The sequence below is a fragment of the Triticum urartu genome, chromosome 1 (genome assembly GCF_003073215.2).
Source record: "Triticum urartu cultivar G1812 chromosome 1, Tu2.1, whole genome shotgun sequence".
NCBI lineage: Eukaryota > Viridiplantae > Streptophyta > Magnoliopsida > Poales > Poaceae > Triticum > Triticum urartu.
In genome coordinates, this window is record NC_053022.1 from 305,459,834 (window position 1) to 305,478,878 (window position 19,045).

Sequence of the window (19,045 nt, forward strand, 5' to 3'; positions counted from 1 at the left end):
AACTTAGTCCCTCAGACTGTCAAGCAAGTTTCCATGTTAATTCCTTGGGCCGAGCACGGCGGGGCACTATCGATATATGCTAGTTTTGATGTTTTTCTCATCCTATCTGACATAAAATTCTTGCAGCCATTTTTTATTTGGATGAGTGGCTTCTCGGTAAGATGTGGAACCATACGGACTCGGCAGAAGAGATCAACTTCATTCTCGACGATGGCACTGGGGCTATCGAGGCCAAGATTTGGTATTTTCCTCACCGCGCAAACTGTAAAAAATATAGTATCATGCCTTCATTAGACGCTGACAACTTCTTGTTGCTTTTTAGAACAATCGACGGGGAGTACATGCAGGCCTTGCGTAAGCGCTTGGGATTTATTGTTGTCATTTTGCAAGGGTCATTTTTGTTTTGCCTCACACCTGGAACTGGATTGTTTTTGTACAACGCACGCAACAATGGAGACTACATAGTCATTAATGGCTACATAAAGAGGTGGGATTCTAACACGCACATCCGAGTGTACTCCATCAAGTTTTTGACTAAAAGAGAACTTTCTCTTCACTTTTCGTCAGGCTGGACGATTGCTGCATTCCTAACTCTGAAAACATATGTTGCCACTTGTTTCTGCAGGCCTATGAAGAACTACAACGACATTAATTGCCACTTTGCGGCGGGGGTGTGCGGGGCGGCGGAAGTGCTTGTCGGCCTTGGCCGGCTGCGTGGAGGTGATGGGCTGTGTTGCTACAGGCGAAAGCCTTGTGGGTGCTTGCTAGCCGGCAGCAGCGACGCCTGCGGGTGTCGCTATCCACTTGAGGGTGTCGTCGTGTTCATGTGCTTCATCTACTTCCGGATCGAGCTCTTCGGGCAAAAGCGGGCAACGACGTCGTCTCTGTGGCGTTTCTCCCTTGGGAGCGTTGCTTTGAAGGCCGGTGATCCTCCTCCTTCCCTTGGGCTGGATGTACTCTGAACCTGGGATTCCATGAGCCACAGGCCAGGTGTTTTATTTTGGGCTGAGCACTGACTTTGTTCCAGTAAATCCTATGTCTTTTCTACTGCCCACCGTGGTAAAAACCCATGTAGACTTTGGGATTCTACCCTTCCTGACTCTATTTCTCATATGCTTGTAAACGACTGATCTATTATTTGAGGAATAAAGTCGTATTATGGTAAAAACAAAACACATGTAGACTTGCCAAAAAAATTCTTCTTTTATTAGGGGGTCTTCAACACGGACACCCAAACCACTAATAACCATCTGGACCACGCGATTCGGATGTGTTTTGCCATGCAACGCGGTCCTGTATCGGTCCACTCGGTCGTACGGATGCACTTTTCCCCACAATCCGGAAACAAAGTATTTTTGTGGGGCGGCGGGAGGGGGGCGTTTGCAGGTGTCACAGATGCCACGGCGGGAGGGGGGGCATTTGACTGCATCTTCCGTTCTCGATCGCCCCCGGGCTTCCGTCCACTCCTGTTCTGAATGGCTTCCCTTCTCTGTTCCTGTAAAATTAATACGACGTCTAAGCTTGTTTGTAAACCATGCTAGTGTATCATGTGTTCTGTGTTGTGATAATAAACTATATGAGGCTGAAATGATGTATCAAGGTGACTACAAAAATCTGATGGCAAATTTTTTTGTAGTGTTGAATGGTTGCCTAGTGCAAGTATTACCTTTGCCGTCTTGTCCATCCCTCCTCCTCCACCAGAACACTTTGTCTGTTTTAGCGCCTTCCACTGGTTTGATGTCCTTTTCCTTGTCCGTGTGATCCGCATCAATCGTCTGAGTGCCGGTCGTGTTCTTGCTGCATGGTGCTGGTTCAGTTTGATCCAAACACAGGTCTCCGGTGGATGCATCTAGTACAAAATAATCAGATGGAGTAGATTCTCCTAAAAAAATCAGATGGAGCAATGTGAAGAGAAATAACTACTATTGCAAGTAATGGTCTGTAAGAAAAGAATCGCTAAAAAGGTTTCATACAGAAGATTTCAAGCAGCAAAAAGTGATTTAGTAGGCTTACCTTTCAGGTCATCGACGTCACTGTCTCCGATTTAGTATGTGCAGCATCGGAGTAGGTGATTTAGTATGTGCAGCACCGCCGTTCTCCCCCATACCCAAACAGACCGCCCGCTCTCCAGGACTCCACGACAATGATCTTGCCGCGATCATATCTGTTCCTCACACTGTCTCCGATTATTGGCTTCTCTCCTTTGTGCGGGCGAGCTCGGGAAGAAAGATGCAAGCGTCACCCGCTCGTTTGTGCTGATGTTGCTCACGGGTCTCCTTTCCACAATGTGGCTGGCGCAGCACGCAAGGCTAGTAACTATTCATGGGTCTATCAGATAGCATATGCATGACCATAGAAAAAAGTTGGCCGGCGCAGGGCTGGTAAGTGTTCACGGGTCTATCAGATAGCATAGCCATGACCATAGAAAAAAGCTGGCCGGCGCAGGGCTGGTACCTGTTCATGGCCATCCAGCGATTAGCTTTAGAAAAACGCAATGTGGGATCAATCTGGTGTTAGGATTTGGGGGGGGGGGAATGTACACTCCCATGTAATAATATTCATTATAAAAAATGGATTTTACAAAGTTCATCACATTAGTACACTTATATCACGTTAGTATATTTATACAATGTTTCGTTATCTAAACACTACTTTTTGTATTTTAAAAAGTTCATCACATTAGTACATCACATTAGGGTGGTGCGGCCTCCCCAATCCTAAGTACGAAACGGTATGGGGGAGTGCGTGAATAGCCAAGTGAATCAGCATGACACAGGAAATGTGTTTCCAGGAAATTATAAGAACTAAAAAATCATCTTCGAACCGTTGTGACCAGGAACCATTCAGGAACAGTTGGAGCCCAAGGCGGGATGGGCCCTGCCTGCCATTGTGCCAGCCTAGTGCTGCGCACTACTATTCTCTCGCATGCAGCATGGTCCATTTTTCTCTATAAGAGGAAATAAGTATCAAACTACTTATAAAACAAAAATACAAAAGAGGTAAGGGGACGGGACAGATCCCAACACGAGTGGGTGCTCGTGATTGCAGCCGCCACAGCGAAGCTTCATAGGTTTGCTTTTTCCTATATATATATATATCCAATTGGATGTAAGTTTTCATGAACTATTGTTGTTGACATTACCCTTTGAGGTAAAACGTTGGGAGGCAAAACTATAAGCCCCTATCTTTCTCTGTGTCCGATTAAAACTTTGAACCCATAAATATCACGTGAGTGTCAGCAATTGTGAAAGACTAAATGATAGTTGAGTATGTGGAATTTGCTAAATCAAAGCTCTGACATAGACCCTTCCTGAAAATAAGATGAATTGCAATTGTTTGATGACTGAGAATATAGTTTGTTAGTTTCAAGAGAGTTTATGATCTATACTTTAACATGTGAATAGCTTGTTACTTGATCATGAAAAGTTTTATGGAAATGAGCTACTGTTATGATATATAATGATGCTAGAAAAAGTGATTGGAACTATCATTGATGAAACTTATGCACTTGCTAGCATTTACACTTCATAAATTATTTCTTTTATCATTTACCTACTCGAGGACGAGAATGAATTAAGCTTGGGGATGATGATACGTCTCCAACGTATCTATAATTTATGCTATTATATTATCAACCTTGGATGTTTTATATGCTATTTTATATGGTTTTTGGGACTAACCTATTAACCTAGAGCCCGTTTTTTCCTTGTTTTAGAGTATCGCAGAAAAGGAAAACCAAATGGAGTCCAATTGACCTGAAACTTGACGGAGCTTATTTTTGGACCAGAAGAAGGCCAGGAAGTAAAAGAACTGGGCCAGAAGAGTCTCGGGCTGCCCACGAGGGTGGGGGCGCGCCCACCCCCCCTAGGCGCGCCCCTACCTCGTGGACAGCCCGGAGACCCCCCTGCCTTGTTCCTGACTCCAACACCTCTTATATAACCCAAAACTTCCAGAAAGAAACCTAGATCGGGAGTTCCGCCACCAGAAGCCTCCGTAGCCACCGAAAACCAATCTAGGCCCTCTCTGGCACCCTACCAGAGGGGGCCATCATCACCGGAGGGCATGGACGAGGATCTCGGAGGGGCCATCATCACCATGAAGGCCAAGGACCAGAGGGGGAACCTCTCCCCATCTAGGGGGGAGTCCATGGAGGAGGAAGCACAAGGGGGAGAACCTCTCCTCCTCTCTCTCGGTGGCACCGGAGTGCCATCGGGAGGTGAATCATCGCCGCGGTGATCGTCTTCATCAACATCACCATCATCATCTCTTTTACACGGTCCACTCTCCCGCACCCCGCTGTAATCCCTACTTTAACATGGTGTTTTATGCCACATATTATGATCCAATGTTGTGTTGCCATCCTATGATGTTTTGAGTAGATATCTTTTGTCTTTGGGTTGATTGATGATCTAGATTGGTATGAGTTGTATGTTTTACTTTGGTGCTGTCCTATGGTGCCCTCCGTGTCACGCAAGCGTGAGGGATTCCCATTGTAGGGTGTTGCAATACGTTTATGATTCGCTTATAGTGGGTTGCGTGAGTGACTGAAACACAAACCCGAGTAAGGGGGTTGTTGCATATGGGATAAAGAGGACTTGATGCTTTAATGCTATGGTTGGGTTTTACCTTAATGATCTTTAGTAGTTGCGGATGCTTGCTAGAGTTCCAATCATAAGTGCATATGATCCCAGTAGATAAAGTATGTTAGCTTATGCCTCTCCCTCATATGAAACTGCAATAGTGATTACCGTTCTTGTGAACGATTGCCTAGGACAAGTCCGCACACCGATCCACCATTATTCCACACTCGCTATTTATAATACTTAGTAATATATTCTAACTTTATGTTAACAGCCCCTACTTTTATATTTTAGCTCTCCGATATCATACAAAATTATCCTCTTCATACCCACAACGTAGTTTTATTTATCGTTGCTAGTTGGAGGCAAACGTTCGGTGTACGTAGAGTCGTATCAGTGGCAGATAGGGCTTGAGAGAATATTGATCTTACCTTTAGCTCCTTGTGGGTTCGACACTCCATACTTATCACTTCCACCTTTGGAAATTGCTACGATGATTCCTTGCACTTGGGGATTATCAGTATGTCTTGAGTTGTGCGTAGACTCCCCGGCAACGGCACCAGAAATCCTTCTTGCTACCTCTTGAGCACTGCGTTGGTTTTCCCTTGAAGAGGAAAGGGTGATGCAGCAAAGTAGCGTAAGTATTTCCCTCAGTTTTTGAGAACCAATGTATCAATCCAGTAGGAGGCCACGCGCAAGTCCCTCGTACCTACATAAACAAATAAGAACCTCGCAACCAACGCGATAAAGGGGTTTTCAATCCCTTCACGGTCACTTACGAGAGTGAGATCTGATAGAGATAATAATGATAAGATAAATATTTTTGGTATTTTTATGATATAGATTGAAAGTAAAGATTGCAAAATAAACGGTAATAGAAAGTTGACGGGAGATTAATATAAACCCCATCTTTTTATCCTCGATGGCAACAATACAATACGTGTTGTTTCCCTTTCTGTCACTGGGATCGAGCACCGCAAGATTGAACCCAAAGCTAAGCACTTCTCCCATTACAAGAAAGATCAATCTAGTAGGCCAAACCAAACTGATAATTCGAAGACACTTGCAAAGATAACCAATCATACATAAAAGGTTTCAGATAAGAATCAAATATTGTTCACAGATAGACTTGATCATAAACCAATTCATCGAATCTCGACAAACACACCGCAAAAAGAGTTACATTGAATAGATCTCCAAGAAGATCGAGGAGAACTTTGTATTGAGATCCAAAGAGAGAGAAGAAGCCATCTAGCTAATAGCTATCGACCCGAAGGTCTGAAGTAAACTACTCACACATCATCGGAGAGGCCGTGGAGTTTATGTAGAGGCCCTCCGTGATTGATGCCCCCTCCGAAAATAATATAAAAGTGTATAATAAAGCTCATTAAACATCCAAAACAGAATATATAGTAGCATGGAACAATCAAAAATTATAGATACGTTGGAGACGTATGATAGCCTAACGTAGATTTTTCAGGTCCAGATTTGCAGCTGCCGGTATTCTCCCTCTTTGTGTGTACCTTGCATAGTATGATAGAAAATGCATTAGAAATACTCAAAACAGCATTATTATACATAAAAACAATATAAATAACAGTAGGTAAACATGATGCAAAATGGACGTATCAGACTCCCACTCCCACATGTCGTCGTACTCTTCCTCCCAGCCTGCTGCATCCCTAGGACATATCTCTTGGCTCCACCCGGCCTCCACCATAGGAAAGAGCTCCTGGCGTTGGTCGCAAGGCAGTGGGTCGCTTCTTGTTGGAAATATGACCTAGAGGCAATAATATTTGTATTATTATAGTTCCATATTCATAATTAAGAGATTGTATTTCATGCTATAACTGTTATGATCCTGGAATATGCGATTCAGTGAAAATCTCATATGCACGTGTAAAATGATAAATGGTAAACAATAGGTTCCCGGTATCACCTCTAAGACTGGCTCAAGTGCTGTTGATGATCAAGATTTCTGAATCTTATGATATCGTTAAGTGTAATGATAGTCCTAAAATAACATTGAGGGTATGAAGTTAGAGGAATGATCATATTGAATCGACCCAAACTTGTATGTTATACTTTGTGATTATATCGCCTAAAATCATTTGTTGTAACACAAAGTGTTAGCATGTGTTTTAGTTCCTCGGACCATGAGAGTGTCTCGGTCACTTCCTACCACACTATGGGCTTTGGGATTGCTCAAACGTCATCTGTAACAAGGTGATCATAACGATAACTTATAGGTTCACGGAAAGTTTGACAAGTAACTGGATAGCTCGAGAGTGGGATTTGCTCCTCTAATGATGGAGAGATATTCTTAGGGCCCTATCGGCCTGACGGCATCCATCATCGTTAGGCCCGACATAGGTGATTACATCATAGGGATCTGGGAACACGTTAACGAGACAGAAGAACAAAACTGGTAACGGAAGCAACGGTACAGTGAGCATGAAGATGACTCAAGATACCCATGCACACCGGGTTTTGTAAAATATCACGAAGCAAAGGGGACATCACATGATAACCAAAGGTTCATTTGAATATCATTCGTGTAATCATAGGGATCGATATGGATGTCCATGGTTCCGCTATCGGTCATTGAATGAAGGGCTTTTGTTGATGTCTATGATTTATCGAACCTACGAGGTCACAAGCTTAAGGTAATCATGATCTACCAAGTGTTAGTGTGACATGAGTGATAAGAATATAGTTATGGAATTGCTTCATTAATATCCAGAATATTTCCGAGAGGTTTCGAAAGCATTTTGGGGTCACCGGAAGGGTTTCGGTGAATATCGGGTTGGGTTTTTATCATTTATGCCACTTGTTGTGTCTCACTACTCAGTTTTGCCACTAGGAATTTCAACTACTCAAAAATGTCATCGCTTTGTTAGGTGCATGCTTAAAAATGCCACTCAACACCATGATTGTCAGCTCAAATCTCGTTTGCCATATCATAATGACCAAAAATACCTATAAAGCTACATGTCAACTCTCCCTCTATCTCACTACAATAAAGTGTGTGTCCCACTTGATCCCAACAGCATTCTTATTTTCTTTAAAATTATTCGCTTGCTCACTCCAAACAAGTGGGGTCCACACTTATTATTGTGAGATAGAGAGAGCTGACATGTGGGTATAGGGTTATTTTTGTCATCTAACATGCTCAATGAGTTTTACCTGACAATAACGATGTCTAATGGCATTTCTGAGCAAACATCTAATGGAACAATGAAATTTTTGAGATATCTAATGGCGTTTTTGAGAAAAAATCTCATGGAGCGATGGCATTTTTGAATAGTTATAATTTCTAATGGCAAAACTAAGTATTGAGACACAACTAGTGGAATAACCGATAAAAACCCTTATTAGTTTATTCAAGCTAATTTCCAAAATTTCACAGTCGCTATGTTGTTTTTCCTTGATTGAGGTGGTATTTGATAAATTACGGTTGTCAATTGAGTAGAATTACCACTAGAAGACACACGCCCCATTATTAATTTTGAGTTAGCTAATTACTCACGCCTCAGCTACAGTATGCTGATTTTTCTCCACCTCATCTAATCCACCATCTGAACCCAACGATGATGTAACATGCATTAATTCTGGTATTAGAAAATTCAAAAAGCTATAACTTTAAACCACATGTCGGAATTATGATTTGTTTTCACCATTGAGTTTCTCATGACGAGCTCTTAAAACTAGATCTCATATGCACATGTTTTGATGATTTTTGTTCAAAAGCAACTTTGATGTTAGATGAGGCGACTTTAGTGCTAAACATGAGCCACTTTGATGCTAGATGAATTGCACCATGTGTGTAACTGAATTCACCTAGTAGCCTCCTAATTAGTTGTATGCAGTAGTGTAATAGGTGGTTAACATGGTTGCTAAGTTGCATACATAAAAAAACTAAGTTGTAAATGTTGGGGAATGTAGCATGCAATTTCAAAAAAATTCCTACGCTCACGCAAGATCTATCTAGGAGATGCATAGCAACGAGAGGGGGAGAGTGTGTCCACGTACCCTCGTAGACCGAAAGCGGAAGCGTTTGACAACTCGGTTGATGTAGTCGAACTTGTTCTCGTTCCGACCGATCAAGCACCGAACGTACGGCACCTCCGAGTTATGCACACGTTCAGCTTGATGATGTCCCTCGAACTCTTGATCCAGCAAAGTGTCGAGGGAGAGTTTCATCAGCACGACGGCATGGTGACGGTGATGGTGAAGTGATCTGCGCAGGGCTTCGCCTAAGCACTACGACAATATGACCAGAGGCGTAAACTGTGGAGGGAGGCGCCGCACATGGCTAACAATGTTTGTTGTGTGTTCTAGCGGTGCACCCCTTCATATATATAGGTTGGAGGGGAGGAGAGGCAACCAAGGGGACGCCCCAAGTAGGAGGAATCCTACTTGGGGTCCTCCCAATTCGGCCTTGATACATCTCCAACGTATCTATAATTTTTGATTGTTCCATGCTATTATATTATCAATCTTGGATGTTTTATATGCATTTATATGCTATTTTATATGATTTTTGGGACTAACCTATTAACCTAGAGCCCAATGCCAATTTCTATTTTTTTTGTTTTTGAGTTTCACAGAGAAGGAAAACCAAACAGAGTCCAATTGACCTGAAACTTCACGGAGCTTATTTTTGGACCAGAAGAAGGACATGGAGTAAAAGAGTTGGTCCAGAAGAGTCCCGGGCTGCCCACGAGGGTGGGGGGCGCGCCCACCCTGGGCGCGCCCCCTGCCTCGTGGACAGCCCGGAGACCCCCCTGACTTGTCCCCGACTCCAACACCTCTTATATAACCCAAAACTTCAAGAAAGAAACCTAGATCGGGAGTTCTGCCTCCGCAAGCCTCTGTAGCCATCGAAAACCAATCTAGACCCGTTCTGGCACCTTGTCGAAGGGGGGAATCCCTCTCCTGCGGCCATCTTCATCATCCCGGCGCTCTCCATGACGAGGAGGGAGTAGTTCTCCCTCGGGGCTGAGGGTATGTACCAGTAGCTATGTGTTTGATCTCTCTCTCTCTCTCTGTCGTGTTCTTGAGTCGGCACGATCTTGATGTATCGCGAGCTTTGCTATTATATTTGGATCTTATGATGTTTCTCCCCCTCTACTCTCTTGTGATGGATTGAGTTTTCCCTTTGAAGTTATCTTATCAGATGGAGTCTTTAAGGATTTGAGAACACTTGATGTATGTCTTGCATGTCCTTATCTATGTTGACAATGGGATATCACGTGATCCACTTGATGTATGTTTTGGTGATCAACTTGCGAGTTTCGTGACCTCGTGAACTTATGCATAGGGGTTGGCACACGTTTTCGTCTTGACTCTCTGGTAGAAACTTTGGGGCACTCTTTGAAGTTCTTTGTGTTGGTTGAATAGATAAATCTGAGATTGTGGGATGCATATCGTATAATCATAGCCACAGATACTTGAGGTGACATTGTAGTATCTAGGTGACATTAGGGTTTTGGTTGATTTGTGTCTTAAGGTGTTATTCTAGTAGGAACTCTATGATAGATTGAACGGAAAGAATAGCTTCGTGTTATTTTATTACGGATTCTTGAATAGCTCGATCAGAAAGGATAACTTTGAGGTGGTTTTGTATCCTACAATAATCTCTTCGTTTGTTCTCCGCTATTAGTGACTTCGGAGTGACTCTTTGTTGCATGTTGAGGGATAGTTATATGATCCAATTATGTTATTATTGTTGACAGAACTTTCACTAGTGAAAGTATGAACCCTAGGCCTTGTTTCAACGCATTGCAATACCATATGTTCTCACTTCTACCACTTGCTACCTTGCTGTTTTTATATTTTCAGAATACAAAAACCTATATCTACCATCCATATTGCACTTGTATCACCATCTCTTCGCCGAACTAGTGCACCTATACAGAATACAATTGTATTGGGTGTGTTGAGGACACAAGAGACTCTTTGTTATTTGGTTGCAGGGTTGCTTGAGAGAGACCATCTTCATCCTACGCCTCCCACGGATTGATAAACCTTAGGTCATCCACTTGAGGGAAATTTTCTACTGTCCTACAAACGTCTGCACTTGGAGGCCCAACAACATCTACAAGAAGAAGGTTGTGTAGTAGACATCAAGCTCTTTTCTGGCGCCGTTGCCGGGGAGGTTAGCGCTTGAAGGTATATCTTTAGATCTTGCAATCGAATCTTTTTGTTTCTTGTTTTATCACTAGTTTAGTCTATAAAAGAAAACTACAAAAAATGGAATTGAGGGTACCTCATATGCTTCATCTTTTCAATATCTTTCATGAAAATAAGGATTCCGATAACTATGCCAAAGTGTTAGAAGAAGAATGCATTAGAATGTTTGGCACTAAATCTTTGAATGATGAGCATGATTGCAATGTTATTAGTATGAACTCTTTGAATATCCATAGTACTAATGATGATTGCACTAGTCATGATGAAAATGTCTCTTATAAGCATGTCAATTTTTTGGAATACATAGAGATTGCAAGGACACACCAAATAGGGAAGATGGATTTTGCAAGAGGCATAAGTATTTGGAAACTAAACGGTTGCAAGAAAGGCTAGATGATTGTGCTGAAAGATTCAATATTTATCGCCATCCTTGTGAACTTTGCAATGAACATGGTCATTTAAAGCTCCAATGTTATTTGTTTCATGATCAAATCATGTCCAAAAATTGTGATAACTTGATTACCCTTGACCATCATAAAGAGCTTAGTCTTCTTTTGGGGTATGAAGAAATGAAACGTATAACTGAGGGTATTCCAAAATTTAATCTTGATAGATTTCTTGATTTTGATCTAGAAGAAATTTTATGTATTGTGCGGTGAATTGCATTGAAAATCCTTATATTGCCAATTACATAAAGGCAAGAAAACAAATAGAAGATGAAGAGAATACTAATGAAAGGGAGGAGACTTCCCAATATTCTCCTATTATTTCTTATGATGAATCAGGTAACGAGGAGGAGCCTTCTATCCAACCAATCTCATTAATAACGAGCTCCAAAAAGAGGGATAAACCCATACTTAAGGTGAAGAAGAAAAAGAAAAGACGGAGAAGTAAAGGTAAAGAGGTATCCCTCCCAAATGATGTTGCTCCTATTACTCATTGTGATGATGATAATTGTTATACTATTGGTGCTATCCATACTATCAATGATGAGAGTGATTATGCTTGTGATATGAAAAGGCCCATGATTGGGGATGCTATGTTTGATGAGAATGACATGTTTGAGAATGTATTTTCTGCAATTAATGTTTGTCCCAAGCTTGGGGATGCTATGTTTTATGAAGATGATATGTTTAACCTCCCAAGTTTTGATATGCAAATTTATTATGATGATAGCATGCCTCCTATTTATGATGCTTATATTGATGAAAGTGGGTTTGGAAGAGTGTCAACTTTAGGAAGTAATGATCCCACTATTTTGGAGGGTGTTGAATATTATTGTGACAATTATGAAAGTGGATTTGGAGAGGTCATGACTTTATTTAGTAATGATTCCACTATCTTGGAAGAGGTTTCAATTGATTATGATGAGAACAAAGTTGCTACTTATGATGATTATTGTGATGACATGTATAAAAAGTAGTGATAATTATAATAAAACTTGTCATGATTATGATTACCCTTTTCCTGAATATTACTCTTTTAATGTGGAAACAATTTGTAGTATTCGAGTTTCTTATGATACTCCCACTATTCCGATTGAGAAGAATCTTGCTTATGTGGAGAGTAGTAAATTTTCTATGCTTGTAGATCATGAAAAGAATGATTTATGTGATAGTTATATTGTTGAATTCATTCATGATGCTACTGAAAATTATTTTGAGGGAGTAATATATGCTTGTAGGAATTGCAATAATATCAAGTTTCCTCTCTACATGTTGAAAATTTTGAAGCTATGCTTGTTTTGCCTTCCTATGCTAGTTGATTATTGTTCCCATAAGTTGTTTGCTCATAAAATCCCTATGCATAGGAAGTGGGTTAGACTTAAATGTGCTAGTCATATTCTTCATGATGCTCTCTTTATGTTTCAATTCTTATCTTTTATGTGAGCATCATTGAAATCATCATGCCTAGCTAGGGGCGATAAACATTAGCGCTTGTTGGGAGGCAACCCAATTTTATTTTTGTTCCTTGATTTTTGTTCCTGTTTAGTAATAAATGATTTATCTAGCCTCTGTTATGATTGAGATTTTATGTGTTAATTAGTGTTTGTGCCAAGTAGAACCTTTGGGAAGACTTGGGGAAAGTCTTTGCGATCTTGCTGTAAAAAACAGAAACTTTAGCGCTGACGAGATTTGCTGCTATGTTTTACTGGAGAGTCCTACTTAGTTGATTCTTTTTTAATATTATTAATAGATAAATTCCTCACGTCCACCAATTTATTTTAGAATTTTTTGGGTTCCATAAGTATACGTTTGATACAGATTACTACAGACTGTTCTGTTTTTGACAGATTCTGTTTTCATTGTGTGGTTTGCTTATTTTGATGAATCTATGAGTAGTATCGGAGGGTATGAACCATAGAGAAGTTGAAATACAGTAGATATTACACCAATATGAATTTAGAATGAGTTCACAACAGTACCAAACGTGGTGATTTATTTTCTTATACTAACGGAGCTTACGAGTTTTCTATTGAGTTTTGTGTTGTGAAGTTTTCAAGTTTTGGGTAAAGATTCGATGGACTATGGAATAAGGAGTGGAAAGAGCCTAAGCTTGGGGATGCCCAAGGCACCCCAAGGTAATATTCAACGAGATCCAATATCCTAAGCTTGGGGATGCCCCGGAAGGCATCCCCTCTTTCGTCTTCGTTCATCGGTAACTTTACTTGGAGCTATATTTTTATTCACCACATGATATGTGTTTTGCTTGGAGCGTCATTTTATTTTATTTTGTTTTGCTTGCTGTTTGAATAATATCCCAATATCAGAAATTATTAAATGTTATAGAGTCTTCACATAGTTACATAATTATTCAACTACTCATTGATCTTCACTTATATCTTTAGGAGTAGTTTGTCATTTGCTCTAGTGCTTCACATATATCCTTTTAGAGCACGGCGGTGGTTTTATTTTGAAGAAATATATGAACTATCATGCTTCACTTATATCATTTTGAGAGTCTCTAAACAGTATGGTAGTTTGCTTTGGTTATGAATTTAGTCATAATATGATGGGCATCCAAGATGGGTATAATAAAAACTTTCATTTAAAGTGCATTGAATACTATGAGAAGTTTGATACTTGATGATTGTTTTGAGATATGAAGATGGTGATATTAGAGTCATGCTAGTTGACTAGTTGTGAATTTGAGAGATACTTGTGTTAAAGTTTGTGATTCCCGTAGCATGCACGTATGGTGAACCGTTATGTGATGAAGTCGAAGCATGATTTATTTTTTGATTGTCTTCCTTATGAGTGGCGGTCGGGGACGAGCGATGGTCTTTTCCTACCAATCTACCCCCTAGGAGCATGCGTGTAGTACTTCATTTCGATAACTAATAGATTTTTGCAATAAGTATGTGAGTTCTTTATGACTAATGTTGAGTCCATGGATTATACGCACCCTCACCCTTCCACCATTGCTAGCCTCTCTAGTATCGCGCAACTTTCGCCGGTACCATAAACCCACCATTTACCTTCCTCAAAACAGCCACCATACCTACCTATTATGGCCTTTCCATAGCCATTCCGAGATATATTGCCATGCAAGTTTCCACCGTTCCGTTTATTATGACACGCTCCATCATTGTCATATTGCTTTGCATGATCATGTAGTTGACATCGTATTTGTGGCAAATCCACCGTTCATAATTCTTTCATACATGTCACTCTTGATTCATTGCACATCCCGGTACACTGCCGGAGGCATTCATATAGAGTCATATTTTGCTCTAAGTATTGAGTTGTAATTCTTGAGTTGTAAGTAAATAAAAGTGTGATGATCATCATTATTAGAGCATTGTCCCAGTGAGGAAAGGATGATGGAGACTATGATTCCCCCACAAGTCGGGATGAGACTCCGGACGAAAAAAAAAGAGAAATGCCAAAAAAAGAGAAGGCCCAAAAAACAAAAAAAAAATGAGAGAAAAAGAGAGAAGGGGCAATGCTACTATCCTTTTACCACACTTGTGCTTCAAAGTAGCACCATGATCTTCATGACAGAGAGTCTCCTATGTTGTCACTTTCATATACTAGTGGGAATCTTTCATTATAGAACTTGGCTTGTATATTCCAATGATGGGCTTCCTCAAAATGCCCTAGGTCTTCGTGAGCAAGCGAGTTGGATGCACACCCACTTAGTTTCTTTTTGAGCTTTCATACACTTATAGCTCTAGTGCATCCATTGCATGGCAATCCCTACTCACTCACATTGATATCTATTGATGGGCATCTCCATAGCCCGTTGATACGCCTAGTTGATGTGAGACTATCTTCTCCTTTGTTGTCTTCTCCACAACCACCATTCTATTCCACCTATAGTGCTATGTCCATGGCTCATGCTCGTGTATTGCGTGAAGATTGAAAAAGTTTGAGAACATCATAAGTATGAAACAATTGCTTGGCTTGTCATCGGGGTTGTGCATGATTTAAATATTTTGTGTGATGAAGATAGAGCATATCCAAACTATATGATTTTGTAAGGATAGCTTTCTTTGGCCAAGTTATTTTGAGAAGACATGATTACTTTGTTAGTATGCTTGAATTATTATTATTTTTATGTCAATATTAAACTTTTGTCTTAAATCTTTCGGATCTGAATATTCTTGCCACAATAAAGAGAATTACATCGATAAATATGTTAGGTAGCATTCCACATCAAAAAAATCTGTTTTTATCATTTACCTACTTGAGGACGAGCAGGAATTAAGCTTGGGGATGCTTGATACGTCTCCAACGTATCTATAAGTTTTGATTGTTCCATGCTATTATATTATCAACCTTGGATGTTTTATATGCATTTATATGCTATTTTATATGATTTTTGGGACTAACCTATTAACCTAGAGCCCGGTGCCAGTTTTTCGTTGTTTTTGAGTTGCGCAGAAAAGGAAAACCAAACGGAGTCCAATTGACCTGAAACTTCACGGAGCTTATTTTTGGACTAGAAGAAGGACATGGAGTAAAAGAGTTGGGCCAGAAGAGTCCCGGGCTGCCCACGAGGGTGGGGGCGCGTCCACCCACCCTGGGCGCGCCCCCTGCCTTGTGGACAGCCCGGAGACCCCCCCTGACTTGTCCCTGACTCCAACACCTCTTATATAATCCAAAACTAGATCTGGAGTTCCGCCACCACAAGCCTCTGTAGCCATCGAAAACCAATCTAGACCCGTTCCGGCACCCTGTCAGAGGGGGGGGAATCCCTCTCCGGCATCCATCTTCCTCATCCCGGCGCTCTCCATGACAAGGAGGGAGTAGTTATCCCTCGGGGCTGAGGGTATGTACCAGTAGCTATGTGTTTGATCTCTCTCTCTCTCTCATGTTCTTGAGTCGGCACGATCTTCATGTATCGCGAGCTTTGCTATTATATTTGGATCTTATGATGTTTCTCGCCCTCTACTCTATTGTGATGGATTGAGTTTTCCCTTTGAAGTTATCTTATCGGATTGAGTCTTTAAGGATTTGAGAACACTTGATGTATGTCTTGCATGTGCTTATCTGTGGTGACAATGGGATATCGTGTGATCCACTTGATGTATGTTTTGGTGATCAACTTGCGAGTTACGTGACCTCGTGAACTTACGCATAGGGGTTGGCACATGTTTTCGTCTTGACTCTCTGGTAGAAACTCTGGGGCACTCTTTGAAGTTCTTTGTGTTGGTTGAATAGATGAATCTGAGATTGTGTGATGCATATCGTATAATCATACCCACGGATAATTAAGGTGACATTGGAGTATCTAGGTGACATTAGGGTTTTGGTTGATTTGTGTCTTAAGGTTTTATTCTAGTACGAGCTCTATGATAGATTGAACGGAAAGAATAGCTTCGTGTTATTTTACTACAGACTCTTGAATAGATCGATCAGAAAGGATAACTTTGACGTGGTTTCGTACCCTACAATAATCTCTTCGTTTGTTCTCCGCTAATAGTGACTTTGGAGTGACTCTTTGTTGCATGTTGAGGGATAGTTATATGATCCAATTATGTTATTATTGTTGAGAGAACTTGCACTAGTGAAAGTATGAACCCTAGGCCTTGTTTCAACACATTGCAATACCGTTTGTGCTCACTTCTACCACTTGCTACCTTGCTGTTTTTATATTTTCAGAATACAAAAACCTATATCTACCATCCATATTGCACTTGTATCACCATCTCTTCCCAAACTAGTGCACCTATACAAATTACCATCGTATTGGGTGTGTTGGGGACACAAGAGACTCTTTGTTATTTGGTTGCATGGTTGCTTGAGAGAGACCATCTTCATCCTACGCCTTCCACGGATTGATAAACCTTAGGTCATCCACTTGAGGGAAATTTGCTACTATTCTACAAACCTCTGCACTTGGAGGCCCAACAACGTCTACAAGAAGAAGGTTGTGTAGTAGACATCAGGCCTCCCCCCTTTCCTATTCCTATTCGGAGTAGGAAGGGAAGAGGGGGAAGGGGGATCCTATTTCCTATTTCCTTTCCTCCTTCCCCTTTTCTACTCCAATTTGGCCAGCCCATATGGGAGGGGCGCACCAGCCCCTTAGGGGCTGGTCTGTCCCCCTCTTGGCCCATTAAGGCCCATGTAGTTGCCGGGGGGATGCCCGGAACCCCTTCCGGTGACCCGATATGCACCCGGTACCCCTGGAACACTTCCATGTCCGAATATCATCGTCCAATGTATGAATCTTTACCTCTCGACCATTTCGAGACTCCTCGTCATGTATGTGATCTCATACGGGACTCCAAACAACATTCGGTCACCAAATCACATAACTCATATAATACAAAATCGTCATCGAATGTTAAGCGTGCGGACCCTATGGGTTCGAGAACCATGTAGACATGAATGAGACACCTCTCCAGTCAATAACCAATAGCGGAACCTAAATGCTCATATTGGTTCCTACATATTCTACGAAGATCTTTATCAGTCGAACCGTTATGACAACATACGTTATTCCCTTTGTCATCGGTATGTTACTTGCCCGAGATTCGATCGTCAGTATCTTCATACCTAGTTCAATCTCGTTACCGGCAAGTCTCTTTACTCGTTTCGTAATACATCATCCCGCAACTAACTCATTAGTCACTTTTCTTGCAAGGCTTCTTGTGATGTGTATAACCAAGAGGGCCTAGAGATACCTCTCCGATACTCAGAGTGACAAATCCTAATCTCGATCTATGCCAACCCAACAAACACCTTTGGAGATACTTGTAGAGCATATTTATAATCACCCAGTTACATTGTGAAATTTGATAGCACACAAGTTATTCCTCCGGTATCCGCAAGTTGCATAATCTCATAGTCAAGGGAATATGTATATGACATGAAGAAAGCAATAGCAATAAAACTTAACGATCATTATGCTAAGCTAACGGATGGGTCTTCTCCATCACATCATTCTCCTACTGATGTGATCCCGTTCATCAAATGACAACACGTGTCTATGGTAAGGAAACTTAACCATCTTTGATTAATGAGCTAGTCTAGTAGAGGCTTACTAGGGACATGATGTTTTGTCTATGTATCCACATGTATCAAGTTTCTGGTTAATACAATTCTAGCATGAATAATAAAAATTTATCATGATATAAGTAAATATAAAATAACAACTTTATTATTGCCTCTAGGGCATATTTCCTTCAATCTCGCACTTGCACTAGAGTCAATAATCTAGATCACATCGCCACGTGATTTAACACCAATAGTTCACATGTTTATGTGATTAATACCCATAGTACACATCTCCATGTGAGAGAAGTTTAGTCAACGGGTCTGCCACATTCAGATCCGTATGTATTTTGTAAATTTTCTTTGTCTACAATGCTCTGCACAGAGCTACTCTTGCTAATTGCTCCCACTTTCAATATGTATCTGGATCGAGACTTAGAGTCGTCTGGATTAGTGTCAAAGCTTGCATCGATGTAACTCTTTACAACGAACTATTTATCACCTCCATAACCGAGAAATATTTCCTTAGTCCTCTTAGGGAACCAAGGATAACTTTGACCGTTGTCCAGTGATCCACTCCTGGATCACTGCCTTGGATATGAGGAATTCCTCCAATCTAAAAAAAAGAACAAAGAAAAAGTCCGTGACGAAGATGTTTCTTTTCTATCAATAGATAGGAATGAGTGTTCGCTATAGGGGATAGGATCCATCTGCTCTCTCTCTCTATTTTCTTTGACTCTTCCCTTCAACTCGTACCAAAGGCTATGTCCCAGTAAGCATTTCCTCTGTTTCCTTGTTTCCCACCTCTGACCTTCCGCTATGACATGA

At 41.0% G+C, this 19,045-nt stretch overlaps 1 long non-coding RNA gene across 1 annotated transcript; it reads right to left on the reverse strand.

Annotated features, from left to right (window-relative positions):
• Positions 1–1,418: 1,418 nt before the first annotated feature.
• Positions 1,419–2,033, reverse strand: LOC125532798. The gene is made up of 3 exons (XR_007294176.1): positions 2,014–2,033; positions 1,667–1,882; positions 1,419–1,495 (listed from the first exon to the last, which is right to left on the reverse strand). It is a non-coding gene; the product is annotated as an uncharacterized LOC125532798 (long non-coding RNA).
• Positions 2,034–19,045: the final 17,012 nt, after the last annotated feature.